Source organism: Herpailurus yagouaroundi, unplaced genomic scaffold, assembly GCF_014898765.1.
Source record: "Herpailurus yagouaroundi ecotype Mexico unplaced genomic scaffold, PumYag 191, whole genome shotgun sequence".
NCBI lineage: Eukaryota > Metazoa > Chordata > Mammalia > Carnivora > Felidae > Herpailurus > Herpailurus yagouaroundi.
Genome location: NW_024412422.1, coordinates 12,281,032 through 12,293,750, shown reverse-complemented (window position 1 = coordinate 12,293,750; position 12,719 = coordinate 12,281,032). Strand labels below are relative to the sequence as shown.

General features: G+C 42.9%; 1 protein-coding gene across 2 annotated transcripts in view; it reads left to right on the top strand.

Moving 5' to 3' along the window:
* Positions 1–6,790, top strand: part of IFT81 (intraflagellar transport 81) — a 229,763-nt gene extending 222,973 nt beyond the window's left edge. The window contains exons 20-21 of one of the 2 annotated variants that reach the window (XR_005781174.1): positions 5,167–5,267; positions 6,084–6,790. The gene's annotated coding sequence lies outside the window, so the exon portion shown is untranslated. Of the gene's footprint in view, positions 1–5,166; positions 5,268–5,396 lie in introns of both variants that reach the window. The other variant, XR_005781172.1, reaches the window with a different exon arrangement.
* Positions 6,791–12,719: the final 5,929 nt, after the last annotated feature.

The following is a 12,719-nucleotide window of genomic DNA, read 5'->3' as shown; positions in this document are numbered from 1 at the left end:
TATAGATATAGATATAGATATAGATATAGATATAGATATAGATATAGATATAGATATAGATATATCATATCTATATGGTCTCATATTCACCTGTTGATGGACACTTAGGTTGTTTCCATGTCTTGGCTATTATGAATAATACTGCAGTGAACTTGGGAGTGCAGATATCTCAATATCCTGTTTTCATTTCCTTTGGATATATACTCAAAAACAGGATTGCTGGATCATATGATAGTTAGTTCTATTTTTAATTTTTTGAGAAACGTCCACACTGTTTTCCACAGTGGCTGCACCAATTTACACTCCCAACAGTGCACAAGGGTTCCCTTTTCTCCACATCCTCACCAACACTTATCTCTTGACTTTTTTATGACAGCTATTCTAACAGATGTGAGGTGATATTTCATTGTGGTTTTGATTTGCATTTCTCTGATAATTAGTGATTTTTAGCATATTTTCATGTACCTGTTGGCCATTGTATGTCTTCTTTGAAAATCTGTCTGCCCAACTCCTCTGCCCTTTTTTTAATAGGATTGTTTGGGCTTTTGCTATTGAGTTGTGTGAGTTATTTTTATGTATAGATATTAACCCTTCATGAGACACATGGTTTACAAATAGTTTCTCTCACTCCATAGGTAGCCTTTTCATTTTATTGATGGTTTCCTTTGCTGTGTAGAAACTTTTTAGTTTGCTGTAGTTCCAATTTTTTTATTTTTACTTTTGTTGCCTTTGTCAAGACTGGTGTCAAGGAGCTTACCCCTTATGATTTCTTCTAGGAGTTTTATGGCTTCGGGTCTTGAATTTAAGTCTTTAATTCATTCTGAACTGATTTTTGTGTATGGTATGACACAGGGGTCCCAGTTGCATTCTTTTGCATGTGAGTGTCCAGTTTTCCCAACATCATTTATTGAAGATACTGTCCTTTCCCTGGTGTATATTCTTGGCCATTTTGTTGTAAATTAATTGACCAAATTTGCATAGATTTATTTCTGGGCTCTCTATTCTATTCCATTGATCTATGTGTCTGTTTTTATGCCAGTATAATGTGTTGATTACTTTAGCATTGTAATATAGTTTGAAATCAGGAAGTATGATGCCTACATAAAGTCAGCTGATCATGAATGTCAATCACATCTACAAAATACCTTCACAGCAACAACTAGATTAGTGTTTGATTGAATAACTGGGAACTGTAGTCTAGCCGCACTAACACATAACACTGACGATCACAGGTAGCAATCAGAAAGGAAAATAGAAAGAGAGAATGAGGTCAGCATGGTTTTTCAAAGCCTGAGGCTCATATACATGAGTAAACTTAAAATTTCCTCCCAATGGAGTTAGATTTCAGTTATCTTTCTCTATTCCCAAATTCTCCAACTGGGTATCTCTTCAGTGGAATCTTAGGGTCTAGAGAGGAAAATTAGGTTCATCATGATCCCTTTTTAGACCTGAAACATCATTTTTCCAAGGCTAAACCAGATAGGTTAGTTAATATGTACAGGTTCCAGCCTACCCATGTTTCTAGCACACATAGCACCAATAAGCACTAGGCCTGAGAATTCGTGGGTTAAGAAGGAAGACTATTTCAAAGTTTTCTCTCTCTCTTCCACTCTGTCCATCACTGAAACTAAGGTTCCAGAGGGCAAGAATAATGTTTGAAGGTATTTGTGTCTCCTTCCATACCTGCCACCCTTCCCCAAAAGTCTAAGATGGACCTCTGAACACCCAACAGGTCAAATCTACAGCTGAAGCCCAATGAATTAGGCATAGGTGGGAAGCTGCTGGTGCCACAATGACCCTGGTTAGATGATTCAGGATTCACCAGCTCAGGACTAGTAATGAGCCGGTTTGCTCATTCCTGGAATGGTCATACAGAAAAAGAAAGACTAAAACTCTCTGGTCTGATATGGAGCTTATGTGGGAGATCTGAGGGAGGATTCTATCCATTCTGTGACTTGGGAATTGAATCATGCATGACTCTGGGCCTTACCCTGTAAGAGTTTGGTGCTCTTAATGCCTTAGAGCCACAGGTGACCCTGGGGAACAGCTAGGAGGAAGCTTCCACTGAAAGTTTACATCTGTGCACCTGGGCTTCTGAGAGCTGGTTCCATCCACGTCAGTAGCTTCAAGAGCAGAAAAATGACAGAATGAGGCTGATGAACTCCTTCTGACAGTTACATCTGCCTTTCTGGAAGAAAGAGGAGGAAAATAAGAAACAAGTGGCAATGCTTCCCAGATTTAGAAAGTAAAAAAATAGCCAACATGGCATCTGAGATGCTTTGGTCACTGGGATCTTGGGTCCTGTGCCTGAGCCCTGCTCCATCTGGAATCACTCTCAAAGGCCTAACCTAGGGGGTAGAATGGGGTGGCCTAACCTAGGGGGTAGAGTGGGGTGGAGCTGCCAGAGCCCAGAGCACCTAGTGTAGCTACAGTTGAATTAGCAGAACAGAGAGCATAGGTGAAAGGTGGGCTCACCAAACTGGTATTGTCCTCAAGAGCAGGACAGTACAGCCAGGATCAAAATGATATGGAGCAGCCTCTAAGAAAAACAGTATGGAGATTCCTTAAAAAAATTAAAAATAGAACTACCATATGATCCAGCAATTCCACTTTGGCTATATATCCAAAAGAACTGAAAACAGATCTTGGAGAGCTATTTGCACACCACGTTCCTCGCAACATGTTCACAATGGCCAAGAGAAGGAAGCAACCTAAATGTTCACCAACAGATGCATGGAGAAAAAAGATGTGGTGTATACATGCAATGGAATTTCATTCAGCCTTAAAAATAAATAAATAAATAAATAAATAAATAAATAAATAAATAAATAAGGAGGGGCACCTGGGTGGTTCTGTCGGTTGAAAGTCCAACTCTTGGTTTCAGCTCAGGTCATGATCTCACAGTTCATGAGTTCGAATCCCACATTGCACTGTCAGCGCAGAGCTTGCTTGAGATTCTCTCTTTCTCTCTCTTCCTCTGCCCCTCCCCTGACCACACACGCACACTCTCTCTTACTCTCTCTCTCAAAAATAAATAAACTTTAAAAAAAAGGGAAATCTTGTCATATGCTACAGTGTGGATGAACTTTGAGGGCATTATGCTAAGTGAGATAAGCCAATTGTAAAAAGACAAATACTGCATGATTCCACTTCTATGAGGTATCTAAAACAGTCAAACTCTCAGAGAGTAGAATGGTAGTTGCCGGGGTCTGGGAGGCTGGGGACAAGAGGGGAGTTGCTGTTACACTGGCATAGAGTTTCAGTTTTGCAAGATGAAAAAGTTCTAGAGATCTGTTGCACAACAAAGTGTATGTAGTTACTACCATACACTTAAAAATAGTTAAGATGGTAAATTTTATGTGATGTTTTTGACTGCAATTAAAAGAAAGGGGGGTGTGGCACTATAAAACCCAATTATGCATGTGCTAAGATTAGCTCAGTAATGAGTTTTGAAGTGGAATCCTGTCTGCTGTGTGGGGTACCCCATACACGGCATGGCAGGCCCCCTGCCCAACCTCACCAAGCCACCTGGTCCACACAGAACACATTATCTGGAAGAACAAAAGCATCATCTTCATATACATTGGCCATTTCCCATGATTCCCCCAAGCTGATTTTGTTCTAGTATTTTTACAAATCAGTGAAGTACTTCTCTCTAATAATAATTGTAATAACCAGCATTTGTTCAAAACTTACAACAAAGAAATTACATTATATATGATGAGTAAGATGAAAATTAACTGTAGTCAAGCCAATCCCCAAAAGCCCTTTAAATTGCCAACAAAATTATATATATATATATATATATATATATATATATATATATATATAGTGTAAACAACCCTCCTATATAGTAGTTCTTATACAAACTAAACTGTTTGAATTATTGTGGTAGCTCAGAGGAACCAAAAGGAAAGTATATACGCAAATGTCTGGATAGGCACATCATTTCATAACTATTGGTGGTGGGGGGGTGCTGGCGAGTGAAAAGTTTATGCTGATCTGCGGGTTTTACTCGGTTCTCTCTTTTTTTATTTTTTAAAGTTTAAACCTTTATTTATTTTGAGAGAGAGAGGGAGAAAGAATCCCAAGCAGGCTCCATGCTGTTGGCGTAGAGCCTGATGTGGGACTTGAACCCACAAACCCTGAGATGATGACCTGAGCTGAAATCAAGAGTTGGACACTTAACTGACTGAGCCACCGAGGCGCCTCTTGTTTCTCTTTTAATATTAAGGCTCTATAAAAACCTGACAATTGAGAAATTGTCATCAGCCAATATTCCCACAGTGCCAAATCCCATGGCAATGCTTTCTTCAAGGTACGAGCAGCCTTCACGGTCTGAAAGAGGAGGTGGGACCTATCACACAGAGATGAGTTCTGTACGGTGCAAACCAGTCTATTTCCAGGCACCGGCAGTGCAAAATTTGGCAGCCCTAAATGAAGTCACATCAATTTTGGAAGCAAGGGGGAAAAAACAGCTAAGTGTTTTAGGGAAGAGAGAGAAAGTGAAATTCTCATCTTTGATTTGGTCTGGGAAATCCGACATTGTAAACTTAATAATATGGATTACAGAGGAAGGGGAACAGTGAGGATTTCAGCTTTTCCTGTGTTGTTCTACTTATTTATTTTAATATATATATAATTAGAGAGCAAGAAAAATGAAGTAGCTGTAGATGTAGATAAAGATATAACTAAACCTGAAGTTTTTTTTAAAAAAAAAAACAACATAATTGTGAGTAAAAAAAAGCAATATGCAGGAAACACACAGAATTGGTGAGGTCTGTATGTACGATTAGAAAATACAAAACAGTACAGTTTACAAAATTGCTTATGGAGATTCATATAGATATTTATCTTTGGTAAAAATATAAAACTGTGCATGAGGAAGACAAACTCTGAGTTCAGGATAGAAGTCTCCACTGAGAAAGAAAGGAGGAGGAATTCACAGAGCTCACAAGGACTCTGATTGTGCCAAGCGTGTTACATTTCTTCAAATGGATGATGGGTATATGAGTGCTTATTCTATAATTATTGTACTTTTTTATATGTCTGGCATATTTCTTACTAAAAAAAGGAACATATGAAAAATATGAAGCCTCTATATACTCAATAATGTTAGCAGGTGTGTTTATTGTTGTATGATTGATCCCAATGATTTGTTTCAAGGAGGCTGGATCTTAAGAGGAGCCCAAGATAAAGGTGTGTGTCTGTCCACCAGCTCTACCAAGTGCTATGCTACACACTTCACTTGAGGAAAGCTGCCTGAGGTAGGTTCTATTTTCCACATCTCACCAAAGAGGGACTAGGGACACCGATTAAGTAGTTTGCCTAAGAGCATACATTCCTCACCAGGTGGCTGCAATTCCCTGAATTTGTTTTCCTACAATTTCCAAAAGGTGGTATTTTGGAAGACCTGTGATAACTCTGAATCATGAAACTGGAGGAACAGAACAAATCACAAGTTAAAACATACCTAACGTCTGCCAGAAAGTACCCGTTGAGAGCATCATTAGCCTGAAGTCTGGATCTAATGCACTAAGCCCTTCCCTTCCCTCTTAACCCCAATCTCTTTAATTGACATTTAGTTGCCTGCGGTCAGATCTCTTTCAATCCCAGTGTCTACAGGCTCCTGATCTTGGGCGACTGGGACAGCTAGACCTATCTCTTCTCAGGCCCACTCTTGCTTTATTTCCCTTTTTTTGGTGTGTGCATACTGCTTTAATTGGGCAATCATTATGCCATTCTCCCATTAACGTCGGCGGGGAAGTGAGTAATCAAACTCTCAATTGTAAACTTCGGTAAGATAAGGTCAGCAAGACGTGTGGTCCTGAGATGGCACCCCGCACCCGCAAGGGAAAATGACTCTCGGTGGCTCTCATTGTTTTGGGGCTTGTTTGCGTTGCTGTGCACTTGTAATGGAAAACGAATAAAAATAAAAATCCCGGGGCCCATTTTGGCGCGCGCTTGGGAAGTTAATACCACTGTCCTGGCAGAATTCCAGCTCAGGTCACTGCATTCTGCTGGCGGAAGCCGCCTCATGCGGTTTTCAGTGGATGTCACTTTCTTCTTTGCATCCTTCTCAGGGCTCCGTGTGCAGCGCATTCAACAGCTGGCCCTTCCCCACCTGCAGGAGCTACAGTTCTGCAGAACTCAGAATGACCCCTGCCTCTTCCCCGGGCAGGAAATTAACCTGCTCCAAGGACCAGCCACTGAGATATTTGCTACAGTCAAGATCTATACGAATGTGTTTTTCTCTGAGTGCCTTTAAGCAGCCACAGAATCAGATTACTCTCCTTAAAAGATTTTTCAAGGAATCACACAGTTTCTTACAAGTCTCTAATGCATATATTCCCTCCATTTGTTTTGTAATGTTTTGTTATGCAAACTAAAAATGTCTCCTTATCTGAAGTACTTAGAAATTTATCTCCCTTCCACCCATATATGCTTATTGTTGCTGCTTTTGTTTTCACAGATTTTTTTTCTAGTGTGTAACTCTTTCCCCTATGAAATGTATTGCATTTTATGGTGCGAGGAATGGTTCTAACTAGTTGTTCCCCCATACAAATAATCTTCTGTTCTTAACAATGTTTACTGAATGGCAGTTTCCAATTGTGTGTCTTGCGCACATGACTTAAACCTGTCTGACCATCAGCTTTCAGGATCTGGGGAGATAGGAATGACACCTACCTGACAGGCTTATCCCAAGGATGGAGTAAGCCAGCACGTGAAAAGGTCCTAGCACGTTGCATGCATGGCAGATATGTGTTTAATAAATGATGTCTTCCTTTTAGTCTCCTTTCCTTCCTTTTTGTCTGCATCCGCCTATTTTCTCCTAGAGCCCTTTTATGTACCACTGAAATCAAGCGTCTCTAGAATGATCCAAATGTTGTCTATCCCAGGTTATATATTAGGAAGCTACTAAGTAGAAAGGTTGGGGGAAGTGGAGGAGGTAGAGGGCAGTGAAGACACTTTTCTTCAAGGGACCCCACCTAACAACACTTGCACTTTCTTTGCTTGCAAATGACAGGCTGTTTCTGCAGCCTCCTCTGTCCCCACGTCAGAGGATCCCTCTTAGAGGCTGCTCTTCTGAGGCCTTAAAATGCTCCCCTCCCCAAGTTGCCATGTCAGATGTTTAAGGGAAATCTGATTTTTTAAGGACAAAGCTCTATGTGTGGGTTGTTTTATTTCGGGGGTAGGGTGGGGGTAGGAGTTGGCCATGGGTTTGCTGCATTCCAGGAAGAGGGAGGACTCTGCTCTCCTCCGATGAGTCATGGAAGAGAAACGTCTAATGTTTGCAAACATCTCCAGCCAAGCCTTTGCTTTCTTGGACTCCACCCATCCCCCCCACATCTGTGCAGATTGGACCCACCTGAGAAGATTCAAAAGCGAAGCTTGAAGGCTAAAGCAGAGGCTGTGGATTCTACCACCATTTGAAATGGAAAACCACTAAGGGAAGGAAGGGGAAGCAGTACCCTTGTATCTGGACTCCAGCATGTGAGACACGGGACAAGACCTTACATTGGGTGTATCTGTCTCCAAATCAGGACATGATCTGGGTGGTGCAGGAGCACTGAGTGAATGAACAAGGCTGTCCCAAGAGGCGTCTGCAAAAGGACTGGGAGACTGAGAGAAGCCTCTGGTGGGAGAAAGGAGCAAAGGGGATTGCAGAGAAGAAAGCAAGGGCTAGGAAGAGGGGAAGCCTTGCAAGTGGGAGAAGCCAGGAGCTGCTGCTTTCTGGGGAGGATGAAGGCCGAGCGGGCTGGTGAGAGACCGGAGCAGGCGGGGGTGTGCGGGAGAGGACCATCGCCTCAGCCTCGGCAGACTGCTGGAGCCAGATGGGGCTCATGATGCATCCTCCCAGATGGAACGGATCAGGCTCGTCAGACATGCTTCCCTCAGGATACACAGTGTCCCCCTCCCTCCCCCTCTCTGAAATCAGGAGAGAATCACAAGGTGACTTGGGAGGGCAGCCAGCCTCCAGGGATCTTGTGTGAACTATCAGGTAACGACAGCGGGATCACAATAGGAGACCTAAACATGCCTCCACCACCACCACCCCCTTTTTTTTTCTATTGTGGGACATCAAGGGAGCAAGCTCATGAGCTTGGGAACAAAGATCCTATTCTAGGAATTTGTCCACTGCAACCCTACCCAGCACATTCACAAGCCTTGGATTTCTGCCCGACGGAAACTCTACCTGCTCACTGTGCCCCTACCACCGCCAGAGCAACACCCTGGCACCTGGCAGGGAAGGGAGACTCTGAGTGGCTCATCATTTAAAATTAAAAATCACATTTAATCACTGTTCATTTTTCTACCAGGCTCCGAAGGCCCTGTCGTCTCTTCATTTTAAACATTTTGCTGTTCAAGATCTGAGCACCTTGGGGGGTGAGACAGGAGGGCAGTGGAAGAGAACTTTTGAAATCTTTCCACAAAAATCAAAGAACAAACCGACTGGAGGGAAAAATAGCTGCTATATTTAAACTACATTATCCCATCAGGGAGTTATGGTTTTGAAAACCATTCCGCAGTACTTTGTTTGGCACTGATGCATGGGTTTCTTGTCTTTAATTTTTTTTTTAAATGGCAACATTTTTTTTTTTTTTTTTTCCCAGAGCAGTAATTGCAAAGGAAGTGAAGGGCTTCGTGAATTAGTTTGGGAGATATGTACCGAACACCTGCTACAGGCCCCGCATCACGCTAGGCACTGGGAGGACAGAGTAAATGAGGGAGCCCTCAGGTCCTCAAAACAAATAATTATCGTGCATTCATTCATCATTGTGCATATTTTAAGTACATATGATCTCTGTTCTCCTGGAATTTTTTAAAAATAAGTTTATTGTGTGTGTGTGTGAGAGAGAGAGAGAGAAAGAGAGCGCGCACGCGCGCGCGCGCGCGCGGGCGAGCCAGGCGGGAGGGGCAGAGAGAGCAAATCCAATGCAGGCTTCGCACTGTCAGGGTGGAATCCCGCTGGGTGGGGGGCGGGGCTTGAACTCACAAATCGTGAGATCATGTGACCCGAGCCGAAATCAAGAGTCAGACGCTTAACCGACTGAGACTCCTAAGCCCCCCTCTCCTGGACTGTATAATTTGGTGGAAGAACACAGCAAACAAGTGACTTGGTTGATAAGCAGAGTGAAAGAGTACCATTCACATGTACATTTGCCAATTTGCTGTTCCTTCTGTTCCAAATGCTGTTCTTCTCAGCTCTGACTATGCAAATAGCTATATATTATTCGTGTGCTCACTTCTCAGAGGGAGGTGACCATCCATCCCACCCCCCCATCCCCCAACTGTCACTCTCACATGTGACTCCATGTCACGGTCAAGTGGCAAGATCAGGTAGACGGGGGTACAGGAATCTGGATATACAAATGTGTCTGTCATCAATATTTAGGTGGAATTTAAAGCAGTGGGCCTAGGGGTGCCTGGATGGCTCAGTCAGTTAAGTGTCTGACTCTTGATTTTGGCTCCGGTCATGACCTCACGGTTCATGAGATGGAGCCTCATGCTGGGCTCTGCGCTGACAGTGCGTGCTGACAGTGTGGAGCCTGCTTGAGATTCTGTCTGCCTCTCCCTGGCACTCACTCTCTGTCTTTCAAAAATAAACATTAAAAAAGAAAGGAGTCAGATGCTCAACAGAAAAAAATAAGCAAATAAAGCAGTGGGCCTAAGGAAAGACTGTGGATTGAGAAACAATGTCGCACGTCTCTCAGTCCTGGAACACTCTGCATTTCGGATTGAGTACAAGATGGGAAAGGCAAGAAAAAAAGGCTGAGAAGGAGAAGTCAGAGAAGTAGGAGGCAAACCCGAGTTACTATACAATAGTTGAGTGAGATACAGAGTGTCGTGTGGGACACAGGACAAGGCACAACTCATTTCTGGGGTGGTGAGATCGGAAGTGATGGAGAAGCGATGGCCATTGTCAGAGAAGGCCACCAAGATGGGATGGGATTTAGCCTTCATCTTGGGAGGATGATTAGGGGTTTGCCGGGATCTGAGCAGCAGGCACAGCCTGAGCAAAAGTGCAGAGAACAGATAAATAATCCATTGTGGCAGGAGCTTTAGAACTAGAGGAGAGGCTGTGGCAGATATATGGCAGATAAAACAGAAAACTGCAATGGAATAATCTAGGGCCATTCCTAACCAGGCTTCCCAGTGTTCCATGCTAGTTACTTCCTCCAAGAGGAGTTAAGCTCTTTGACTTTCCTCAATGAGGTGGACCTCTTCTGCTTTGTCAACCCAACATTCATTCCTTTCCTTGATTTGATTTTCCTTAGGGGCACTGTTTTCCAGGGTGCGAGTCCTAAACCAGCAGCATCAACATCACCTGGGAACTTGTTAGAGATGCACATTCTTGGACTCTGTCCCAGATGTACTGAATGGGAATTCTGGAGATAGGGCCCAGCAGGCCCCCTGCGTGATGTTGCCGCATGCCAAAGTTTGAAGACCACTGCTTCAGGGAAACACTTCTTCCCAACTCTCCATCCATGTAATTCAGGTAGGGCTGACCACAGTCCCTGTTTCAGGTGGAGCACAGGTCTCTCAGGAGATATTAGACTTTTCCCTCCATGAACCTGCTAAACTTGGGGGACTATAAACTGGAGTTGCTGGGGGCCAGGTCTGCTGTCACCTAGAGAGACCCTATGTCAAAGCCAAAAGCAAAGGGAAGCAGCAGAGCCAAGGAATAGAGAGATTCTCAGTGATTTTATTAGAGCACCTGGATCAAGCTGTTCTGAATTTGGTGTCTACGCCCAGTAAATCCCTTTATTACAAGCATCAACTAGTCAGTTGGCTTTTGGACACTGAGTCATCAAAAGAAGACTTATTGGGGTGCCTGGTTGGCTCAGTCAGTTAAGCATCCAATTCTTGATTTCGGCTCCAGCCTTGATCTCAGGGTTTGTGAGATTGAGCCCCATGTTAGCTCTGTGCTGACAGTGTGGACCCTGCTTGAGATTCTCTTTCTCCCTCTTTCTCTGCCCCCAACCCCTGCACTTGTGCCAGTATGCAAGCACGCACGCACTCTCTCTCTCTCTTTAAATAAATTAAAAAAAAAAAAAAGAATACTTATCAATGGAGGTGGGAGGCAAATTCTGGAAAAGGCATTATGTATCTGGCAAATTCTCAGATGTTAAAGTTGTAGTTTGTGAACACGTAGAAAACATGGTAGTCACTAGGCACTGGCATGTGTTCAAAAACACAAGCCATGCAAACTGAACACATTTCACAGAAATTTGAAAATTCACTAGAATGTGACTTGGAGACTGTTCACTAGAACGTGGACTTTGAGTCTGTTGTAGACAAGGCATGTAGAGCTTAGCAACACATTGGAATAGTTCTCTCATTAAGTTCTTATGGGCAAGTCAAGAAATACGGGCTACATAATAATGCAGTGAATTAACATCCCATAGTTACCTGAAGAGACTTTAATTTACATAACAAAGCCTTGTAATAGTGTAACAATTCTGCTCATTATTCCATTCACCAGGCATGTGTTCCAGAGTCAGTAGGAGATGCCAGATGTGACTGAGTTGGGTGGCCTTGGTTCCTACTTGCCTCTCAGTGTGAACACCTTACTGTTTTGAGCCTAGCATATAAATATGTACTTTTCATATAACATGATCCTTAAATCAAGCTGACCACATCAGGTGCTCAACCAAAAGAATGTATAGCAAAGTATTCCAATGCTATATAACAAAGTATTATGGGAGACAAAGAGGCAGGAGAGTGCATTATAAGATTTTCATTTTCCTGACTTTGGAACCTGTAGCCAAGTTGATTTTATAGCCAAGTTGATTTTATAGCCAAGTGAACAACTAAATCCAGCTTATTAGTTATTTTCTAATCTGGAATGAATGTCTAGACATTCTATTGGATGAAGACATAGAAGTCATAAGTCATGCTTACCAAATTTATGCGTAACCCAAGCTGGGACACAGAGATAAAACATGACTTGACGATGAAGACTCCAAAAAAACCACAACAGACTGCAACGACCAAAATGAACATGAGAACATTCCATCATAATCAGAGTTCAATGCCTGGGTTAAAAAGAATCAACAGTGCAAGTACCCCATGGGAAGATTTAACATGACTGCAGTTTATGTATACAGGACTCAGTTCTCAGTTGATTGTTAAGACAAATCAACAATGTGCAGGGGAAAGCATCAGAACCAAAGGAGGACAGTGCAAACTCCACTAGGTCCTTGCTCCAAGACTATGCCCAGACTTTTGTGTTTGGTGTTGGATGTCTCCAAGCCCGGACAATGAGGATGCTGAGGGTTTGCAGACTCCTGCTGTAGGAGGAATAGCTCAGGGACTGAGCTGTTCCTTTTAGCTGAGAAAAGAGACTTTATAAAGCACAATAGATATCATGAAATACTCAGAGGGATCTCACACAGAGGAGGGATTAAATGTATTCAGAGTTGTTCCAGAGAGCTAAAGGAGAACCAATATAAAGGAGAAGCTAGTTAGGGGAGGAGGATTCAGCCCAGAATGAGATGGCCTTAATGATGAGAGCTGTCCAAATATGGAACAGGCTGCCTTTTGCAATAACCATCGCTTTACAGGAGGGCTGTTGAGGGTTGGAAAGTTGGCCGGGGCCTGCTTTCCAGGTCACTGTTTTTTACTGGGTCTTTTCTGTCTGCCTAGCTTTTTTAACTAGCTTGCCTATTACCAGCTAATGTCCTCCTTTATTAATTCCTTTGAGGTTCTTTGAT